The sequence below is a fragment of the Ammospiza nelsoni genome, chromosome 4 (assembly GCF_027579445.1).
Source record: "Ammospiza nelsoni isolate bAmmNel1 chromosome 4, bAmmNel1.pri, whole genome shotgun sequence".
Lineage (NCBI taxonomy): Eukaryota > Metazoa > Chordata > Aves > Passeriformes > Passerellidae > Ammospiza > Ammospiza nelsoni.
The window spans coordinates 68,961,549-68,981,976 of record NC_080636.1 but is presented as its reverse complement, the minus strand read 5'-3'; the positions used below and the strand labels follow the sequence as shown (position 1 = coordinate 68,981,976).

At 39.4% G+C, this 20,428-nt stretch overlaps 1 protein-coding gene across 1 annotated transcript in view; it reads right to left on the bottom strand.

Annotated features, from left to right (window-relative positions):
- TRIM2 (tripartite motif containing 2) overlaps positions 1–20,019 on the bottom strand; it is an 87,171-nt gene extending 67,152 nt beyond the window's left edge. Inside the window, exon 1 of the mRNA XM_059469918.1 lies at positions 19,840–20,019. The gene's annotated coding sequence lies outside the window, so the exon portion shown is untranslated. The remainder of the gene's footprint in view (positions 1–19,839) is intronic.
- Between the last annotated feature and the right edge of the window lie 409 nt (positions 20,020–20,428).

The following is a 20,428-nucleotide window of genomic DNA, read 5'->3' as shown; positions in this document are numbered from 1 at the left end:
GAGTTGTTCCTTCCCAAGATATTGATCCATTCTGGGAGCTGGTCTGACATTCCCAAGGGCAGTGTAGGGGAAATAAAGTGGATCTAATAATCCGGTTACCATGAGTATATTCAGGAAATACTGGTAAGAAGTCAGGGTTTCAGTCAACCCCAAATGAACACCTTTCATTAAGTTCTGAACAATTGAACAATAGCTATATTACAAGTGTGCCTGCAGACCAAATACTCAGCCACAGGAAATTGCTGGCAAATGCACCTACAGAAGCAGAGGAAGAAAATGAGCCACAGTAAGCAGTTCTATTTCCAGCTTCCTTGCAGATTTTATCTCCTTTTGTAGATTGAGCATGATATGCTTCTCTGCTTGCCAGGCCATCTGAAAGCTTTGTTAATGAGTATTAGTAAATAACTCTGTTTTCACAAACTGCCTACTAGCTCAGAATCAAAAAGTGCAATTATAGCTTATTCAGTTCAGAGCAGTTCTTTTATGAAGGATGTTGATTCAGCACCTTGTTTTAGCAAGCCCTGTAAATACATCTTCAAAATTATCTCTCTGGGAGGAAAAAAAATCAATTTTAATTTTCTGCCTGTTTACCCCAATGCAAATCAAACAGGCACAGTCTGCCCCTTCAGAGCCAGCCATGTTGTGCTGAGCTCGTGATGCACAAGGGATTTCTTTCTTTAGTCAAGAGACAGCCAATGTGGTGAGCATATTGATTCCTCCTAATTATGTACTGCAAGGGCACAGCAACAATTCCTAGGTGTGTGGTCTATCTCATGGCTGTCATTTAAGTCCTGAGATCCTGCTTTCTTAATCTATAGACAAAAACCATCTTTACTAATCAAGGCTTAGTATCTATCTGCTGCTTAGTGTAACTGACTGAAACACTCAGGCTTGTATTCACAGCCTGGCACAGAAGCAGCTTATTTCAGTAATTAGCTTTAATTCATACACTACCACACATGCACTGTACTGCTGCAGAGAAGGCTCAGACTCAGAGCTGAACAACCATCAGCATCAAGACCCACCTAAAAGTACTAAGTACAACAGCTGCCTATCATTTGATCTGTGTTATTAGAAAGTTTCTGTCCACCTGTCTCTTAGCCACTGCTTCCTAAACATAATATTGCTTGAGTGGCACTCTGCAATCCACAGCTCACTGAATGATGCAATCATTAAGATCCTATAGGTGAGTAAGATTGTTGAGCCAAAAGTTTCCAGGCTGCACCAGGGCTGTCTGTGGAAGCTGTGCACTGCCTAAAACACAAGCAGCACAGCAGAGACCAAGGCACAGCCCCAGAGATTCCCCTACTGAGTACATCCACAGGTGGCAAGCTAAACAAGCTGAAAGGAACATGGCATCAGGCCTTGCTTTGGACTTGCTTTTAATTTTTCTTTTTTTGGCATGAGCCAAAGCTAATGAAGATCTGATTGCAACTTATTTCCTGTGATTTTAAACATAGGAATAATGAACATGCTTATTTACAATGACAGGCACCTTTCTCCCCCTGAGGTATCTTGAACTCACTGAGCCCCAGTTATCACATGAAACCTACACACAGACTTGCCTAAACTTCAGCAGCAGACTACTTCTGAGATTCTGTATGGTGGCCAGCTCTGACACAGACATTAAAACTTAATTTGCTGGTGTAAATGGTAAAAGAGAAAGTCTAAAAAGTCCATAAATATATGCAGTGCAGGTATAAGTTGAAGAATACTGCCAAAAAGACAATATTTGAGTTCAAATTCTGAAAATTAGAAAGGGTATACTAAATATGCAAGAAGTCATGCTCATTCCATCTCTACAATCTTTTGCTCTGTGGAGCTGTGAACAATTCCCAATAACAATTCCCAGTAAACAAAGAGGACTGAAATCTCTGACCATGACTTTCTTTTTCTACTGCTAGGTATATATCTTCAAACATGACAGCACCTATCAGCATTTTGGGAAGCATTCATTTTATAGTATCTAATTTCCAGCCATTTCACACTTTTCCAAACCACACTACTCATGACCTTGCAAAAATTGCTGGTGTTTAAAGTGAGACTGGATGATGAAATATTGTAAATGCATCTAAAAATATGAACCAGATGCAGATTAATTTAAGTTGTGTGTATATATATGTGTGTGTACAAAAAAACCTCAACAACTTAGTAAGTTTAAATGGATTATGTCCTTATTAACTTCTTCCCTTTTGTCTTCCAGGAAGGTCTCATTTGGCATTGAAATCGTGTGGTCCTTGCAGTCATGACACAGCATACAAAGTAGCTGCTCTTTTACTTCAGACAGAGGAAAATACTTTAATAGCTGCCTCTCTGAATGACAGCACCTACCTGCCTTGCTAAAACATGCCCTTAGTCTTACGAGAAAAGCCCCAACAAGACAGAAGGCTACTTACTAATGTTCCATAGAGTCCAGGCGGGAGAGTCGGAGGCTGAAATTCACTGTGCCTCTGATGAGAAGATTTAGCTGCCTGCAGCATTCAGACAGTTTGTCCCATTAGGACCATCGGGCGGCTGAGTTAAAGGGTGGCCGTGCACAAACATAAACAGCTTGTCAGCACAAGCCAAAGAGGCGGGCCAGCCCTGCCAGCCACAATGCGAGCCAATGATTAGCTCCTTCTTCGCATTCTGGGTGTTCAAGATATTGGGTTTCATTCTTAAGCAGGGGAACAAGAGGGACTGACTGGGAAGGGCTAAGGCTTGACGGTTTACTGCTAGGCATTAAAATGGTTAAGGTAGGAGGAAAAACAAAAATCAATAGATCACTTTGGGAAAAGCACATATTTGCTGTGTATTCATATAAACACTTCTAGGGAGCCTGCAGGCATCTCCAAGGCACACTTTCTTTTAGGTCAATCAAACATACAAGCAAACAAAAGACCTCTAAATTAAATTTAGTTCATATTCGCTGTATAGAAGTTTCACTTGCAAAGTCTCTAATTTTAATTCTCTCCATTCTTTTTCTTATTCTCATGCTTCCTAACATGCTTTATCTGCTTTATTTGCTGACAGTGGCATTTCTCACTTCTCTGTCACAAATGTCTTACCCTGACCTTCTTGACCTGACCCCCCAACCTTTATTGATCCCCCTATGATTGCTTCTCTTCACCTCCATCTTAACTGCTTGTTCTTTGGGTCCTGATCTCCCGGAAAGAGCAGGGTCACAACAGAGGCACCTTACAGTAAGGTTCTGTGAGACAACCAAATTGATCTAGCAAATTATTGCTATCAAAAGGGGAGGTGCTACGTCTGCCTTCTCTTCAGCACCACACTGTGCCCTTCTTGTCTGTCCCCCCATCAATCAAGAAAGGCAGTGTGGCACAGAAGCAAATGCTTCTCAGTCAGTTTACTAATCTTAACACAGAGACAAAAGAGGTATTGCATGGAGTAAATATTCCCTGAAATATAAGCTCCTTCTGATCTTGTCTGAGTCATCTATGTTCCCACCTGTCTGCCCAGGTTCCTCTCTCCCTTTGTTGTTTGAATTGAATTGTTCCTAGTTAATTGAATACCCTGCTTACAGCTGCTGATCCCATTTCATCCCAGCTCTGTCCTACTTTCTTATGCCTCTAGTTTGGCTGTGAGGCCTGTCTGCCACCAAAATCTGTCTCATTAAGTGTTCTATAATGACTCCCTGCATAAATATCATGCTTTGTGCTTCAAGCCTCAGGCTCCTTGAGCTCTTTTTTGCTATCCTCCTCAAAAACCATGCCATCTTTTTGGCTTTCACTGTTTTTTTCTCTGACTTTTCTGATTAATTCTTCTCTCAGCATCTACTCCTCCCTCTCTCACACTCCCAAAGGCACCCTACTTCTTGTTATATTCTATCCAGCTTTTACTATTTCCTTGTGCAGGCTCCTGTACCACTGACTCATGTCAGTGATTTACGAGCATCCATTTGTATTGTTTAGCTTTATGCTTTTCTCCAGTCTTATATTTCACCCTGTGTTTTAGGCATATTGTATTAAATGCCCTGACAGCTTTTAATTTTAAGATCCTTTTTCTGGGGTCGAATTAAAGCGGTGCAATCACACTACATTCCTGCAGTCTTGGCACAAGTCATTTCTCTCCCTCCCTGCTTTGCTAAAGGAGCTGAACTCGCTGCAGCAGCAGATGCTGGAGTTAGCACCTCGCTCAGACAGGCGGGGTATCGTAGCTGAGCTCTCTGGCTTCTGCTGACAGGCTGCACGAGAGCTCTGGCACAAAGCTCTGCATCACAATGTGCTCAGGTCATGTTTGCAAGTTTTTCTTCACAGTGAGACATACTAGACACGTTCTTCAATGACATCTCAGATTCTGACACAATTGCACAGCTCCATCAGCTGCACCCAGGGACATAACATACATTGCCTCTACTCTTGCTGGATTTCTCACTCAGTCTGTGCTATCCACACCAATATCATTATTTTACCATAGCTCTTTTCCAGTATTTTTAACCTGTAAATCTCTGCTCAGGTCCACCATGTGATCACAGTATATGATTCATTATTTTGATTCTTGAGCCTAGAACTTATTCCCAATGCACCTGCATTGCTTTCCACAAAAAATTCAGCAGCTGAGGTAATCTTTTGTTCCATACCACAGCCACATTGCCTGCACCTCCATGAAAGCCGTGCTTTCATGTCCTGAGCTTCAAGGCCTTTTCAGAATTTCTTCTTTCTTACGGATCCACTCCCACATCTCTCTTCATCACAAAGCCTGGCTTTTCAGCTTTCTCTCTTCCTTACAAAGCTCTCTTTTCTTACCTTTTCTTCTATGCAGAGAATGCCCTGCTTCATCAAATCAAATTACCTACTTTTCTTTCTCTTCTACAATCTACGTCACAAAATATAGAAATAATGTATCAGAGTGAGAGTAGGTGAAAAGTCACTCCAGAAAGAGAGATGTTTCATCAGAGTATATAAAATATATGTGCTATAAATCTTCTACCATCAACTATATACTGCATGTTACTGCGCCTTACACTGTTAGATTTTTTTATGGAACAGGATAGGCATGAAAAGCTCTTGATGGATATCGATCAAGTGCCCAAACACTGTACATGAGATTGTGAAAAGACTGCTATGAAAAGACTGTTTGTAGATGCACAAGAGAAAGCAACCTAACTATTGCATCTCTGATTCCCATGGAAATTTATTTAAGATGCTAATTCAGTGTAGCCACAAATAAAGAAACAAAAAAAAGAGCAAGAATGAGCTGATTTAGTGGACTTTGTTGAAAAGGCACACTTTAGACAAAGTCATCCTGGGTACAACTCCTGTGACTTCAATCATAGCATTATGCCAAGGATGAAGCTGCCTCTTTGTCCTTAAGCCTGGCATGACACAGGAAAAGTGTTACCAGCACTGCCAACAATACTAACCCGGCACCAGCTAATAGTGATGGCCAAGCTGATTTAATAATTTACTTTTATCAAACGGGTTATCCCTCTCTCTTTACTGCCATTCCCAGTTGCACAGGCCTGTATCTCTCTCACACACTGTTGCAGGAACAGTGTGAAAGCTCACAGCCCAAATTTGTCTTGCTGGATATGTCTTTCAGACAGGTTAATGGTCTGACTCAATACCCCTGCCATGTTAGGCACCCGAAGTGCCAGTGGAGGGAAACAGTAATCATGTTTTAGATAGAGAGGGCAAAAGGTGGAGACCAGAATCACCATCTTATTTTTCATATGCAAAAGATGGCTGTCATCCCCAAGAAGCTACCATCTATCCTGGGGTGAAACTTAAAACCATGACCCCCAAACCCATACCATTCACCAAACACAAGATCCCAAAAGCTGATGAGTTCCTTCCAGCTCAGCATATTCTATGATTCTATGATATGATTCAGCAGAACTTTGCCCACTCCCTCAGCTGCAGACTCCATGGGTGACATTTTGATTCTGTCCCTTTCATTTTACCATCCATGCATCTGGCTCCTATCATTCATTGTTTGCTTTCCAAAACTGGGGTTTTTTTTACTATTTTGCAGCCTCAGCCCACCCTCACTCTGCCCTTTCTTCTCAAAACATGCTCAGCTGGATGCTATTTTGCCTGTTCTTTGCATCTCCCTTTGGGGCCAACAAGGAACCTCAGGCCCCCTGAGGCTCAGGCTGTCCAGTTTCTGTCTACATTGCTGCTGGGAGGAGACCTGCCCTGATTCTCCAGCAGAAGCCACAGATGCTGCAGAATGGAGTGATGTTTTTGTCATGTTTTACTGGCCTACTTTCAGTTATAAAAGGAGTTACAAGTTATTCCCAGAAAACACACCAGCTTAAGCAATGGAAGACTTCAGATAGTGACAAAAGAAGTGAAACTGTGTAGCTGAAATGTCTCTTTCCTGTTAAAAACGAAAGCAAAAGGCAGAAATGGGAAGGGGAAGAGATCATGCCCAGATGCACCACACTAACATATGAATCTGCAATCAGTGGGAACTTGGGTTTAGTCCCAGCTCAGACCATGTGCATTTTGAACTTTGAGCTCTTGGACCACTTTCTAATTAGAGAGCAAGTGACACACTGTGGAACGATTTAACCCTTTGGTAGTGCCTCCTGAGGTGTAGCAAAAGCCCAAAGAGACTCTGGGGATGTGTCTAACCCCTGGAAGCCACAAAGACTACAGGATCTATGCCTATGCTCCAAATAGACTAAGTGAAATAACTGCTGTCAGCACCTCTTTTCATGGCTCCCTACACAGAAAGGTCAGGCTTACAACTACTCCTTCCTGTGCTGCTGAATGATTGCTGGAATCTCCCCCTAATGTGCCAGCTTTCCATCCAGAATCTGCCTGTCTTCAAGACAGAATAGTTCCTTCAACCTCATCAGTAATGCCACACCAAGGATCAGATCAAACAGATACCTGCAGCAACTTAATAGTGTAAATAACACCACACTGAACCAAGAGACCTCTTCTCTGCTTAACAGGAGTGGAAAAGCAGCAGAGTAACTGTAACTAAAAACACAATTCTAGCATTAGGAGCTGTGTGGAAAGAAACTAAGGTTATACAGCTGATGTACATCAACAGCTGTCATGATTATCACTGGTGTTCTAGTTAGATCTGCACCTGTGATTTCATTTTTTTATATCCCCTTGTAATGTGGTAATAGTATGTCTTACCTATTTCACAGAAGTTCTGTGTGCATACAGTTACAGTTCTTTGAGGCTCTCACTGAAGACATTTCAGACATAGAAACTTTTTATTTTCACAGCTGACTTAAGAAATATATCCTTTGAAAGCAAATAAACAGGATAACTACTTTGGCAAGATAAGTGTTTTTTAAAATTTCCTACCACCTCAAAGGTCACTCATTCAAAACACAACACAAATGCACTAATAAAAGGAGATATACCTCCAAAAATCCATGCACTATGGGTAAAGATTAACTTTGGCACTGTAGAGCACAGTAAACCTACAAGTTTAAAGTCCATCTAAGCAAGTTTTCTGCCTAGCTTCTTTGTGTCCCATTTCCTGGTGAGAGATGTTTCACAGGCCTCAGTTGTCACAGAGTTCAGAGGAGGCCTTTCAAGTACAAACTACTCTTTGCACACGCCCTCTGTTTCGCATTCAGTTGTGCTCTACCTTATTTGCAGACCAATGGCCTCAGTTCTCATCTCACCTGGAATTTGGGTAGTCAGAGTTTTTGAGCCTTAAGGTTTTTATAGGCAGATCTGTGACAGCAAGGTAGCAAGAAGTGTCAAAGCTACTTCTGAAATATCTGTCTAATGTACATGCTGGTAAAGCAGCAGAAAACTCAATCAAGAAGCAAAGCAAATTAGCCTGTCTTGGGCACCATGCTGCCATCACTGGCTTATATATTCAAGCTGGCTATTAGCTACCTTAAGCCTTGCTATACTACACTGCAGACATTTCTCAGTTAAATTCTGTGAATTAATCTAGACTCAACATTTAAATTTCACTGTTGTTATGGGGCGATTCATGCACTTCTAGAAGGGTTTTGCAAATCATGCTGAAACATTCCTTATCTCTGATTAGGTTTAGAGTAAAAAAAAATATTTCAGAAGGACAGATGCTTTGGCTTTGGAACAGATCTTTGTTCAGAGTGTCAGGTATGCTGACAAAGAGCCAAAAAATAGGCACAGACCCAGCAGCACACACATCCATCCTAATTTCAAATTACAAGATAACTTGTCTCCAAGGAATGCTTTCCTATATAACAGTATAAACATTTCCAGTGGTATTTTTGGAACTGACAAATTCCTTATTTTGTATGGCCTTTGTCACAAGAAAAATATCACCTCTCCAGTTTCTCACCCCTCTGTGGGCTGTGTTCTTGCTCAGACAGAAGAACACAAGGGAAATTTCCAAAAGAACTCTTTTGTGAAGACCTTGCTGTTATACAACAAACAGACAGCATTAATTAGAAGACTGCCTTCAAGATAGCTGTGGTTCCTGCTCCCATAAGAAACCCTATTCATCGTGAACTCAGCAGTAAATATTCCACTTGCTTCTTTGGCACAGAACCAAATTCCTGCATCAACTAGAGCAAAGGATGCTCAGAGACCAAGAGGGATTTGCCCATCACAGGAAAAATGCTCAGATTAGCGATGCAGTGACCTTGGTTCAAAGAAAGCACTTTAATACATGCCTTTCTGTCAAGCATATGAGAACTCCTGCTGATTTCACTGTCACATCAATGAGGTCAGCCACGGATTTATTCAGGAACTAAAAGGAATTAACTCCCTTCACACATACACACCCCCTGAATAATGGCCAGAGTGGTCTGTGCCCAGTGGTGCAGATGTGACTTGTCCCTCCCCTCTCCCAGTGTGGATCAGGAGTTTACCTCTCCTTGAATGACACTACTGATGCATTTTATGCCTTCTTGCTGAATAAGAGTGACTGGGGTACCAAAAAACTGCTATACCTAACTTACTCCTATTTCCCTTTCTACCCAGCAAGCCTAGATGAAGCGTGCCAGTTACCAAGCAGGTGGAAACACTGAAATAATTTAACTGCTTGAAACTGCAGAGGCACAACAAAGGTCAGAATCATTCATTTGGACACAGAAATCCAGAGAGAAAGTGGTGTGTCCTATATAAGCCTGCAAGCAAACACAACAGGCCAAGTTTTCAGTATTCTCATATAACAAGCTAGTAAGAGGAATTTTAATGAATTCCAGGTGCTCTCAAGTCAAGTTCCTTGTGAAAACCCATCCCCTCCAAAAACCAGGGACATACTAGATCTCAAGCAAAGCTCTGTCATAAAGGTATTCTGAGCAGCAGGAGAGGAAAAGAATACTTTAATTTTAAAGATACTACAAACGTCAGCCATGCAGGAGAACTCAATTAAAAGCTAAAACTTTTATCTTTTACCCCTTGATCCAAGTAGTAAAAAGGCTAAAACTGTCATGTAATCAGAACCAAACCCTACCCACGTCTGGATTTAATTATGCCGTGCCATTTTACAGCAGCCTAAGAAAATGGAACTGGGGGTCAAATAATCCTAGAATAATTCTTCAGTCAGTCACACATATAAGAACCTGGGTAAGCATGGATAACAGACAACATCAGCAGACTGAGCATACAAAGATTCTAATTAAAGGTAAGAACAACTACCAAGAAGTTCATAGACAAATGGCTCACTTCAGAGTGACAGCACCTACCAAAAAAATTCTGTATGGTCTACAAAATTCAAGCAAACTTACAAAACTAATGCATACTGAAAGGATGGAGCTCTGGTCAATAGCTGCTCACTGATTTGAAAAGAAATTGAATTAATAGAATTCTAAAACTCTTCAGAAATACATATTTTTGTATGAGTTCTACACGTATTTAAAACAGATTCTCCATAAGAAAGTATTTATATGAGATTGTATGCTTATATAGCAACTGTAAATTACAGGGAGAAATCTACATAAGAATATGCTTTTAATTAATTAATATGAAAGTATAAAGGACATATCATTTAATTATTTAGTATTATGAGTATACAATGTGAGTATAAAATCAACCAAAATACATAATTTTTAATTGAAAGCAAAACATTCTAGATACGTTACTTGCAAATGTTAACTGGGGAGAACAAAGTCTTTTGAAATATTACCTAGCCAGCAAAGAAGCTTGGAGATACTGTATATTCTAGCTCAAGCAAATAAATAAAAGTGTATATGCAAAAGCAATGCAAATGCTACCCAAATTAGTAAGGGTTTCCTGAAGATACATAGCATGAAATTAAATTACAATTTCTATAACCTGCATCCAGTATCACTATGGTATTTTTTTAGTATTATGAAATCAGTTCCATGTCAGTCTGGGTTTTTTTTTCCTATTTAACAGAGCTTTTTATGAAAAAAAAAAGGTGCCACTTCTTCCAGCATGTATTCTTCTTATTGCTCTATTCTGCCTCATTCCTTTAGCAAGGATCCCCTGATCCTGTTAAAACAGCCAGAGCTGCCCAACTGCACCACAGTGCTCCACCAGGGCCTCTGTGTTCATCCAGGCTGCAACATGGATTAAATTATAGCTCACACACTGTGATTCGATTTTGCATGCAAGGAACAAAATCTGTGTGAGGTAATACTGCACAGGACCCAGGGTCTGGATGAACAGCAGGCCTTGAAACTTTGTGTGCATTCACTTGTGCTTTTCTGCCTGCTTGTCAAGGTCAGCAACATGGCACATTTAAAGGAGGCTTCTTGCATTGAAAGGATTTTGTTTGCTCTTGGTTGGTTTCTGACTCAAGCTCAAGCTGAGAGACCTCACAGAAGGAGGCAATGATTATTGCATTGTAATTGCTAAAATTCAGCAATTGCTCACATTCATGCAGTTATTTTAAAGCTATATTTCTTGGTCATTTTAAGGTCAGGTCAAAGACATAAAAAACTACAAGTCAGCCAGAATCTTATCTTGAATTCATCCCACTGGCATCCATAGATATGATGACATCTAAAACCCCTTGATATTCCAGAGGATTCAAGAACACTGGTGTCTACAATACAGGTCACATGCATTCTGAAAAGCAAATATTCTGCAGAGTCAAAACTCTGTTTAACTTGTGAATGAGGAAAAAAGTTAAACCTTCTCAGCAGCATTTCAACTGAAGATGGTCCAGTCTTTTTTCCTTTCCCTTCTTTCCTCCTCCATAGCAATTTCAGACTCCACAATAAGTTCCAATGTCACTTTTGAGAAGGGGAAGAACCCACAGAGATATTTAATATCATCCTCAACAGAACAAATTACCATTTGGGGTGTTTTTCTAAGAAGTCTTCCTACAGCTATACTTAGGAACTTCCTTGTTACACAGAGGTACTGAATACCATGATGTTTGCCCAGAGCAGAATTTTTTGTTGATTGTGCATTTTAATACTATAATCTATAAACATGGTAATTTTATATTTCTCCATTAAGTGACCCTATTTCAGCTTTTAAGAGACTGACAGCCTTCACTGGCTAGCATGAAATTTTTCATGCTAGACGTCTGCCTCATTAAAAAAAGAAAAATCAGCCAAAATTGAATTGTTTCTGAGAACAAGATTAAGAAAAATCAGGTCACTTTGTGTGACAAAAATTCAGGTGTCTTTGAGAACTATGAAAATCCTCAGCTTTTCAGTAGGATACTAAACAATAGGGAGAGGCTTTAACCCAGACAATGATTTTTTTAACATCACATGAATATGCACATTAACCTCACTGTGACCCAATGCATACTCACTTGGGAGATGAATTTTTTGGTGATACTGGCAGCCTGCTTTCTGTCCTTTCCTAGTGCTTGTGTAGCATCTCTTAAATACAAACCTTGCAATAGAGGACGATATTAAACCACATACATCCAATCCACTTCAATGAAAGACTAAATTCACAAGGCACTGAAGGGAACTCTGGTAAGAGAAGTATTCCCATGGGCAGCATTCTCAGAAGACATACTGTTTTACAGAAACTCCCCAGTATGAAATCCTGCTGATTTTATTGCATACTGTACTATTTCCTCACTGTTCCTTCCTAATTTCAACTATGGTAGCCAGCTCAAGACCTCACTGTGGTCAAGCAGCATGCTTTGCAGGTGAGCAATAGTAGAAGGTCTTGGTCCAGATAAAGCCAGTGGAATCTATTCAGTGAATGATGCCAAGTGAACAGAACAAAGAGACTGCCCTGTCACTGTACTTCCCCAAGCTGGCTCTTAGAGGAATCATACTTTGGCTATAGCAAATAAAAATGACCAACAATTGTTAGCAGCAACAATTAAGCCATTCATTGTGACTCTTGGGGAATGATGGATAGAGTTTCTTGTACCATCCTCACCCCAGCTGCACTCTTGTCAATTCCTCCTTCATGGAAGTTGTGTGATTTGAGCATCTGTTCTGAATCAGATAAACAAAGTGCTATGGACTATGGTATTACACATACCCACTGACAAACAGTCCTGTGAAGAGACAGTGACCCACTGGCCTAAGGAATTGCCCTGACAGTGACAGGCAGCCCTATACCTACTTTTAATCCCCATATCTGATAAAAGCAATCAGCTGAAGGGATCTCTTTATAAAGGCACTAGATTAACACCTTTATTTAGATAGTTCATCAAAATCCCAAATTACATTGTGATGTTGTACCACTTGTTGCTCTGAAAACACTCAAACTTTCCTCAGTGACAGGGGGGAAGAATATTTACAGGAAAATGCTTTCTATATGATAGGATCAGAGTAGGGGGGGGGTCTCTCTTGCTCAAGGATCTAAGCTATTTTTTCCCAGCTCCATAAATCATAACATCAGCTCTGGTTTCTTCTAGAGTTAGCTGGCTGAGCATCAAGGAACATCAAATAGAGATTTTTGCTTTCTGCTCTCCATAGCGCTTGCACTCAGATGTGTCTATCTGCCCTCACATCTTCAAGAATAAAGCAAAAAAAAAAAACTTTCAGAAAACATTTCAAGCACAGAACCATTTTAAAAAGCATTTCTGTAAGCCAATGGTGAGGCCTTTTGTTTTCCCAAAAGGACAAACTCATACTTCCCAAAAACCAGAAGTGTTTTACATGGTGGTCCTCCCCTACCTACACTCTCTGATGCTGAACAAGCTATGAACATTTCTGGAAAAGAAGTAATTAACTGCAAATATGATTTCAGTGCATGAACAATCAAGGCCAGAACCAAAGCAAATCATCACATGTCTCCTGATAATTACAGTGAAAATAATTACTTATTTCCTCATCAATAATTATTGATTCCTAGAAGACCTCTGATGTCATAGCATGTTATTCATTATAAGCATTATACAATGGCATCTATGTTACAAGCTTCACTATGTTTACTCTCAACATGTTCTCGAAAACAAAAGAAAAGCTGAACAAATTCTTGATTTCTCATTTTAAAGCATACACTATTAATTTCATAGAGAAAAAGAGTACTTTGGCCAATCCACCTAGTAGGGACACTGATGGCTGGAAGCCCATTTGGGGTAAAATTTTGCCATGGGAATATGCAGTATGAGTTGCATTCACTTTTAGGATGGCTATATCTTGGCCCAAGGTTAGTAAGCATATTGTCCTGGGAACTGCAAACATACTAAAATAATTTGGCTGTTAGTTATCTAACTCTTTAATCAATTTTCAACCTCATTGCTTTACTTTTACATAGCAATTACTACTGACTAATTAAAAATCTGAGGGCCACACATACTGTAACAAAGCTATGGCAACCTATGGATTTCAGGTATGTCAGTAGGGCAACACTCAGAATGCCAAGGGAGTTGATGTCAACTTCCTCTTTCAGAAATGTAGCCATGACATCCCGCAGGATCTACTCTGCATTCTGCTAAAATCACTTATTTCAGTGAACCTATTTCCAAATAACAACAGAAGCTGGTTGATTACAAAGTATTCAACAGAGGTAGCTCAAGATCAGTCTGCAAACTCCCTACTTTCTTAAAAAGGGCCCTTCAATTCCCACTGAATTGAAGAGTGGGGGTAAACAGAATAGCAAAAAACAGGAAAAACCCATTTTTCAATTGCTCCTCTAGATAGGTAAAGGAGACTCAAAAGTACTGAAGCTTTTAAATTAAGACAACCCATGTTTCAAAAAGACAAACAAGCTTTAGTGTTTTGGTTATTTCTGATTTACTATCTTTAAAATTAGGTCATTACTTTTAGGAATGCTTTGAAATAAATGAATGGCAGGAGAGGATTTCAGAATGTTCTTAAGAGTAATCCATACCATTCCTGGGGTTAAACTGTTTTGTCTTTGACCTTCCAGTTTATCCCTTTGGGAATCACGTTATTGTCTCATAAGAAAAGAGGTACCCATCTTAATATTCCTAGCCTAATGACTTCTGCAAAATCCTTTTAAAATACTAACCAGATTGAAATACTACTGTTTTATCCATCCAGATCAAGCTGGATTTATGATTAATTGCATGCTTGCAAATAATCTTTCAGACTTTTATTCATCATTCCCTGTATGAAAAAAGAAAAAGTCATTTGAGGAGTACAACATCCCTTCATGTTTGTTAGCTTGCATTTGTGTAAATCCTTTCAACTGCTTTATGGAAGGAACAACAGTGACACTGTCAGAATAAATTTAAATTTCATTTTTAATATGTCACTAAAGTGGTACAAATTGTGGTGTCAATGCAAAAAGAGATATCATGAATTATAATTTCAAAATGAAATATAAAAATCCTAGGAAATTCAAAGTAGAATATCTTTTCAACTGTGATTTGGCCCTCTGGGATCCTTCAGATTTTTTATTCCTGCATATACAACTAGATTTATCACCTCAAAATAAAAATGGCTCTTAGAAATCATAGTGGTTTATGTGATGCACATTTCCAGAAAGAATAAATTTGCCTTTGGGCTCAGATATGTTGATTACATTACTCAGTTAAGTTACAGCTTGTATTCACATGCTACAGTCTTGCTTTGTGAAAGATGATCTGAAGAGTGTAAAAATTGAACACATAAAGTACCTTCAGCATGAAATAGTGTGTTTTAATGGGGCTTTGTGAACTACAGAGTTGTCCTGACTGACTTCAGATGGCAGTTTAGTCCTAGTTTATGAGTATCAAAACTAGTGTGTACCTTACACCATATCATCCAAACAAAAGGTAGTAGAAAAGGTGATGTTAACAGATGTGTGACTGCTCCTGAAATCTACTTGTAAGATGGATAAGGAGCAGAGTGATGGGGAGAATTGGTCTTACAGAAAATGCAAATGAATATTCTCATCTGTGAGACTCTCATCTCACCCATATTGTGAACCTTACTGTCCACCCCAAATCACAGTACATCTTCCATGAGTCAATTAGTGTGTGATGGTCATGTGTCATGCTGCTGCTATTTCATGTGAATAATCAACATTGAAATTTAGATTCTGTAAATAATCAAAAGTAAACATACTTCATTAAACTTAATAATGAATATTATTACCTTAGTAATTAAGTTTATAATGAATCTTATTAACTTAGTAATTGGCAATAGCATGTTAATTTTAAGGAAAATCTTTGTTGGTGGTCCAGAAATATTTTGTAATTATAACCATGTTTTGGTCAGTTGAGTTAATTTCAATTAATATAATTCATTAACTTAATACCTAAATACTAACAGCCTAAAGGGAGATACTTTCAGTGAACCAGTATGACAGCTTTAAAATAAGGTCACAGTAAGTGTATGTCATTCCCTAATTTTAATTACTTGTAATTTCAAGCCTATGTCTAAGCAAATTCTGGTATCCTAAAGACCAGTTCAGATAACACAGTACCAACATCTGTGTTCTGAATGAAGATAAAGACAAGAAAGGTAGTAAGTGAGTGCAAAGAAGGTTTCAATTTATTTGTAATAGAGCTTGTAAGCAGTCTGGGGGCAAGGATTACCTTCTGTTTCTGTACAATACCTAGCTCAGTAACAAAAACCAGTATCCCTAGATGCTGCAGAAATAGCAAAGAGCAATAATAAAATAAATGCAGAATGAAATGATAATGCCATTGATGCAAGTCAGAATTTCATATGAGGTATACTGACAGAAGTTTAATGAACTGCACTGAATCAATCTGACACTGCACAGTTCTTGGGAAACAACCAAGTCCTGAATAATTTGATTTAAAAGAAATTATGGCTGCTGCAGTTATTTTTCTCAGATTTTTTTCTTCAAGCAAAGCTCACAGAAAATAGCAGCATCCCTATTTATTTTTTTCTTCAACATTATCAGATGATTAAATAGATTGGGCTTATTTGTGGCTTCTCATTTGAAAATCAAAATCCAAAACTCAGCCTAGGTATCTGAGCTATGTTAAGTTACATTAACTGATGCCTTAGCTTCTTTTTTATTCCTCAACTAAATGAGCATAATGTTGTTCTTCCTAACAGATTTTTATATCTTAGTAATTCTCAAATAACAGCAATGTTTGTATGAAAGCAGGTAAAATTTGGAAGAAAAGGGAAAGGAGAAAGGAAGGGAAGGAGGAGTTAACTACTGTAAGATGTTTATGGAAATTTGTCCTTACCTAGTTCATTTGCCTCAGAATTCTTCTTGTAGGGAATTAGGAGAAAGGAGAAGGGATCACAGAATACTAACTGGAAAGAAAAGACCAACACAGATACATAGCCTTTCCTATACTACAGTAGAGAGAAGGTGATCATGGAATGCAGTGTTCCCAGTTTTAAAGAGCAGAGGGGGGAGGAAACACTTCCTCTATGAATAGAAGGGAAGAACACTAAAACAAAATTTTAAAAAGCTGCTTGCTTGTAGTAAGACAAAAAACTTGGAGTGACATAGAACTCCTACCTTGAAACAGGAGGAAAAAAGGAAAGAAATACTGGAAAAAACTATTTTCCTTTTCGGTGTCTTGGTAAGTAGCAATGGATTTGGCACTATTAAATCTAAATATTTAATGCTTTGCAGGGGTTATCCGTGTTGGCAGCTCACCCTGTGCTTTGCAAGGAGAATATTGAAAATTCTCTTGAACTGTGGCCAGTTGCAAACCGGCTGGACAAGACTGGCCTGGAGCAGTTACTGGTGTTCACCTTCCTACTCTCCAAGAGAGGTCAAGCACAAGGTGAACAGGTTTGTTCCCTGATCAGCCATGCACTCTGCCTGCCTTTCCTACAAGCCAAGGTTTCACACCTCCCAGAAATATTTATGCAGCAGGGCTGAAACCACTGAGGTACCCTATCAGTGTCACTGATCTGTTACCAGGGGTAAAGGTATCTGAGAATCTGACACACCAGTGAGCACGGGAGCGCTCACACCTCAGTGTCTTCAGAGAAAGTTACAAAGCATTGATGCATGTAGTAGCAAATGAGATTTCAGCTCAGGGCTGCAGCACCAAAAACTGCAGGGGATTGCTTAATATTCGGTGAACATATGCCTAAAAAGTCAGTGCACGTGCTATCAGAATTTCAGCATCCTGTGCACATCAATGAACTTTGCTTAAGCTTCATCAGGATCCATTTACATTCTGGATAAGAGACTGAGGAGCAAAACTGGCGTATGATGTAAACAGCAAAGTTAAAGGCCAAAACCTTCTTTTCAGGATATCTGTCAGGAAGATGCCTGAATAGATTTTAAATAAAACAGCTCTGAAATTTTCCATCCATGTCCCAAATCTTCCCAGAAGGACTTCTGAAATTATTCAGGACACATATGAATAATTTCTCTATATTTGAGAGACTTAGGCAGGGGCTTTCAATGTATAATCCAAACAAGCAGTGGATTAACTGTCTTCAGCTGAAAGCCTGCCAGATGACTGCCCTTCTCCACACACATGGCATTTGATGTCTGCCACTTTAATATTTTGACATTTTTGTGAGAGACATTGTCCTGAAAGGTCACCACTTGTCTCAGCAGCTGGCTGGCTGCCACTGAGGCTCGGGAAGCTGAGCTCCGCAGCTGTCGTTAAAAATTACCATCTTCACAACTAAGTTTCAGGGAAGCTACGAATTTATGTCTATGAGGGAAAAAAGGAGACAAGAGGAAGGAAAAGGAAGCTTCAAAATCAGCTTTTACTTGCTACAGTGAAGACAGGCATTTATACATATACATCTGTAAGATGAGGCAGAAATATTTCAAAAGCAGCTAATAAACACAACAGTCACCAAATACCTGTGTTACAGCATCATTATGGGTTATACCATGAATATGTTTAGTCCTCTATTGCAGCAAACTACACACATATTCTCTCCCTATTCACTTAATGGCAGTCACCTGTTAACTGTGCAAGTGGCATTCTCACATGGCTCATGAAAAACTGACAGTACCACTGGTCCCCAGGAAATAACAAAAACTGTAAATAAAGCAAGAAACATGACAAAGCAATTGAAACAAATTTGCTACAGCCTGCATTTCTTTTGTAGTTATCTGACTACTATTTATAATTGGTAATGATCACAGGCTGTTTTCAAGAAGCAGATTTCGTGCACAGCACAGTAAGAATTCATTAGCCATATACTCGATAGGACAATGGCAATACAGAAACTTTGATTTAGAAAGGAGAATAAAAACCAACATACTACTTCTTCAGCGCTATGAGACCAAAAATAAACTGACAAGTATCAATTTTCTTCCTTACAATATCACCACAACACTGAGAAACCTTCAGCTCCACTGATTCCCAACCACCTTACTATCCTGTCTTGATGCCACTGTGGCAGATAAAGATCGTTTCCTGTACAGACAGAATGAGATGGGTGAAAAACATGCATTGCTCACCGTGCTATGTTCATTGTTCTTATCAGGTCAGATGCAGACTTGCTGGTGCCCCTTATGATGACTATTTGTTTGTGCTTCTGAAAATAAGGTACTGTCAAGTTCCTTAATGAGAAGTCCGGGTCTGCATTTATGGATTTTTTTAAAAAAGATTCCAGGTGAAAAATACCGTGGAAAATTTTTCTTCTATGTACTCCCAAACTATCTATTCCTGCTGTATATCTAATCTAAGCAGAAAAACATCTCTCTATAAGTACCAGCATTTGCTGGACTTCTCCCCTTGCAGAAAAAATAGCAAGGAGACATCCCCAAAATCAACAAACACAACTGCAAACTATTTGTTCTGGAAAGCTTTCAAGCATCCCTTTCCCTCAGCAGCTCTTCCACTGAAAGCCAGAACAATACTGCAGAGAAGCTTCCCCTGTCAGGATGTTTTCAGCTTTCATCTCTCTGCTTTTTCAAGCAGAAGACTAAGGTAGAAACCTTAATTAGCAATCTGAAAGCACCACACAGGCAAGGAATACTTACATTTGCAACTGTATTTGTGATATTTGCGCACTGATCCAGCGACTGGTGATTACAAAGAAGAGAAAGAGCTTTTTAGGCTGCCTTTCAAGTCTTGCAGCAGTGAAATGAAGGCTGCTATCTGAAAGCTACTCATTTTCTATATGCTGTGCTCTACTTGCTTCCCATGTGCATACAACACAGCTGCCAGATTTAATAACCATGTCAGCCTGCTTTCCCCAGAAAGCAGCAGAGAGATGACAGGATGAAGTAGCCAGAGCGTTAATCTGTAGTTATGGCTGCACTAAGCCTTGAATGAATGTCACAGTTTTATTGCCTTTGAAGAAAAAAAGCCAAAACAAATCAACGCTGTTCATGAAAAGAATAAGAGCAAAATGATTTCAGAAATGTTAATCCATACTTGCCCCAGTGATATTAAAGTACATTAAAGACATTTTACCATTTTTTTTCCCTATCAGTTAACAAATCCTAGGACTTGAGTTTTTTTATTCCTTTCAGAATACATTTTTCCTAGCAGTGTATGCTTGTACCCCAAAAGAACAAAACCATTAACTGACAAATTAGTTGAGCTTCCCTTCTCTCCTGTTTCTCTCTAGAAGGAAGCATTTCCATACCTGTTTGTCTTTGCTGACTTCTTTCAGGCAAAAAAAAAAGTTAATAAAAAAGAGGGGAAATTCTCTTTTACCATTTAAATTCTCCCATGCACAGTGGTTCCTAGAGCACTGGACTTTAGTATCTGCTGTGGTCAGTTCACTGCCAAGGTGGAGCATCGCCGTACCTCCAGCTGTAAAACCAGTTCCACGCCAGGGAAGGGCAGCCAGACTTTACATGACAAGAGAAGGTGCCACTCATGCAGTCAAAAACAACAAACTGAAAACAAACCCAGAAACGCTGGGTTGGATCTGCAACAGTGCAGGGATGCCGCAGAGGTCATATGACATCTGTGCGCGTCTTTTTCTCTCTCTCTCATTTATATTCCTTTCACTTCCCTTGGAGGCACCTTCTCAGCAGGGAGTGGTTTCTGTGGAAACTACGGACAGTCGGTTTTCCCCTCGGAGAAACTGTTACTATGGTAACCTTACATAATGTATATGGCCTAGATTCTTTTAAAAAATATTCTAACCCTGAAATTCTCATTATAAAATTAGAGCTGATTTGTCTGGGGGGCAGGAAATACGGTTATTTAAAAATTGCATTAGAAATGTAGGATAAAAAAAATCCAAATGGTGTTACAAATTAAATGAGAATATAGGGGGCATGTCATTGCATCATTC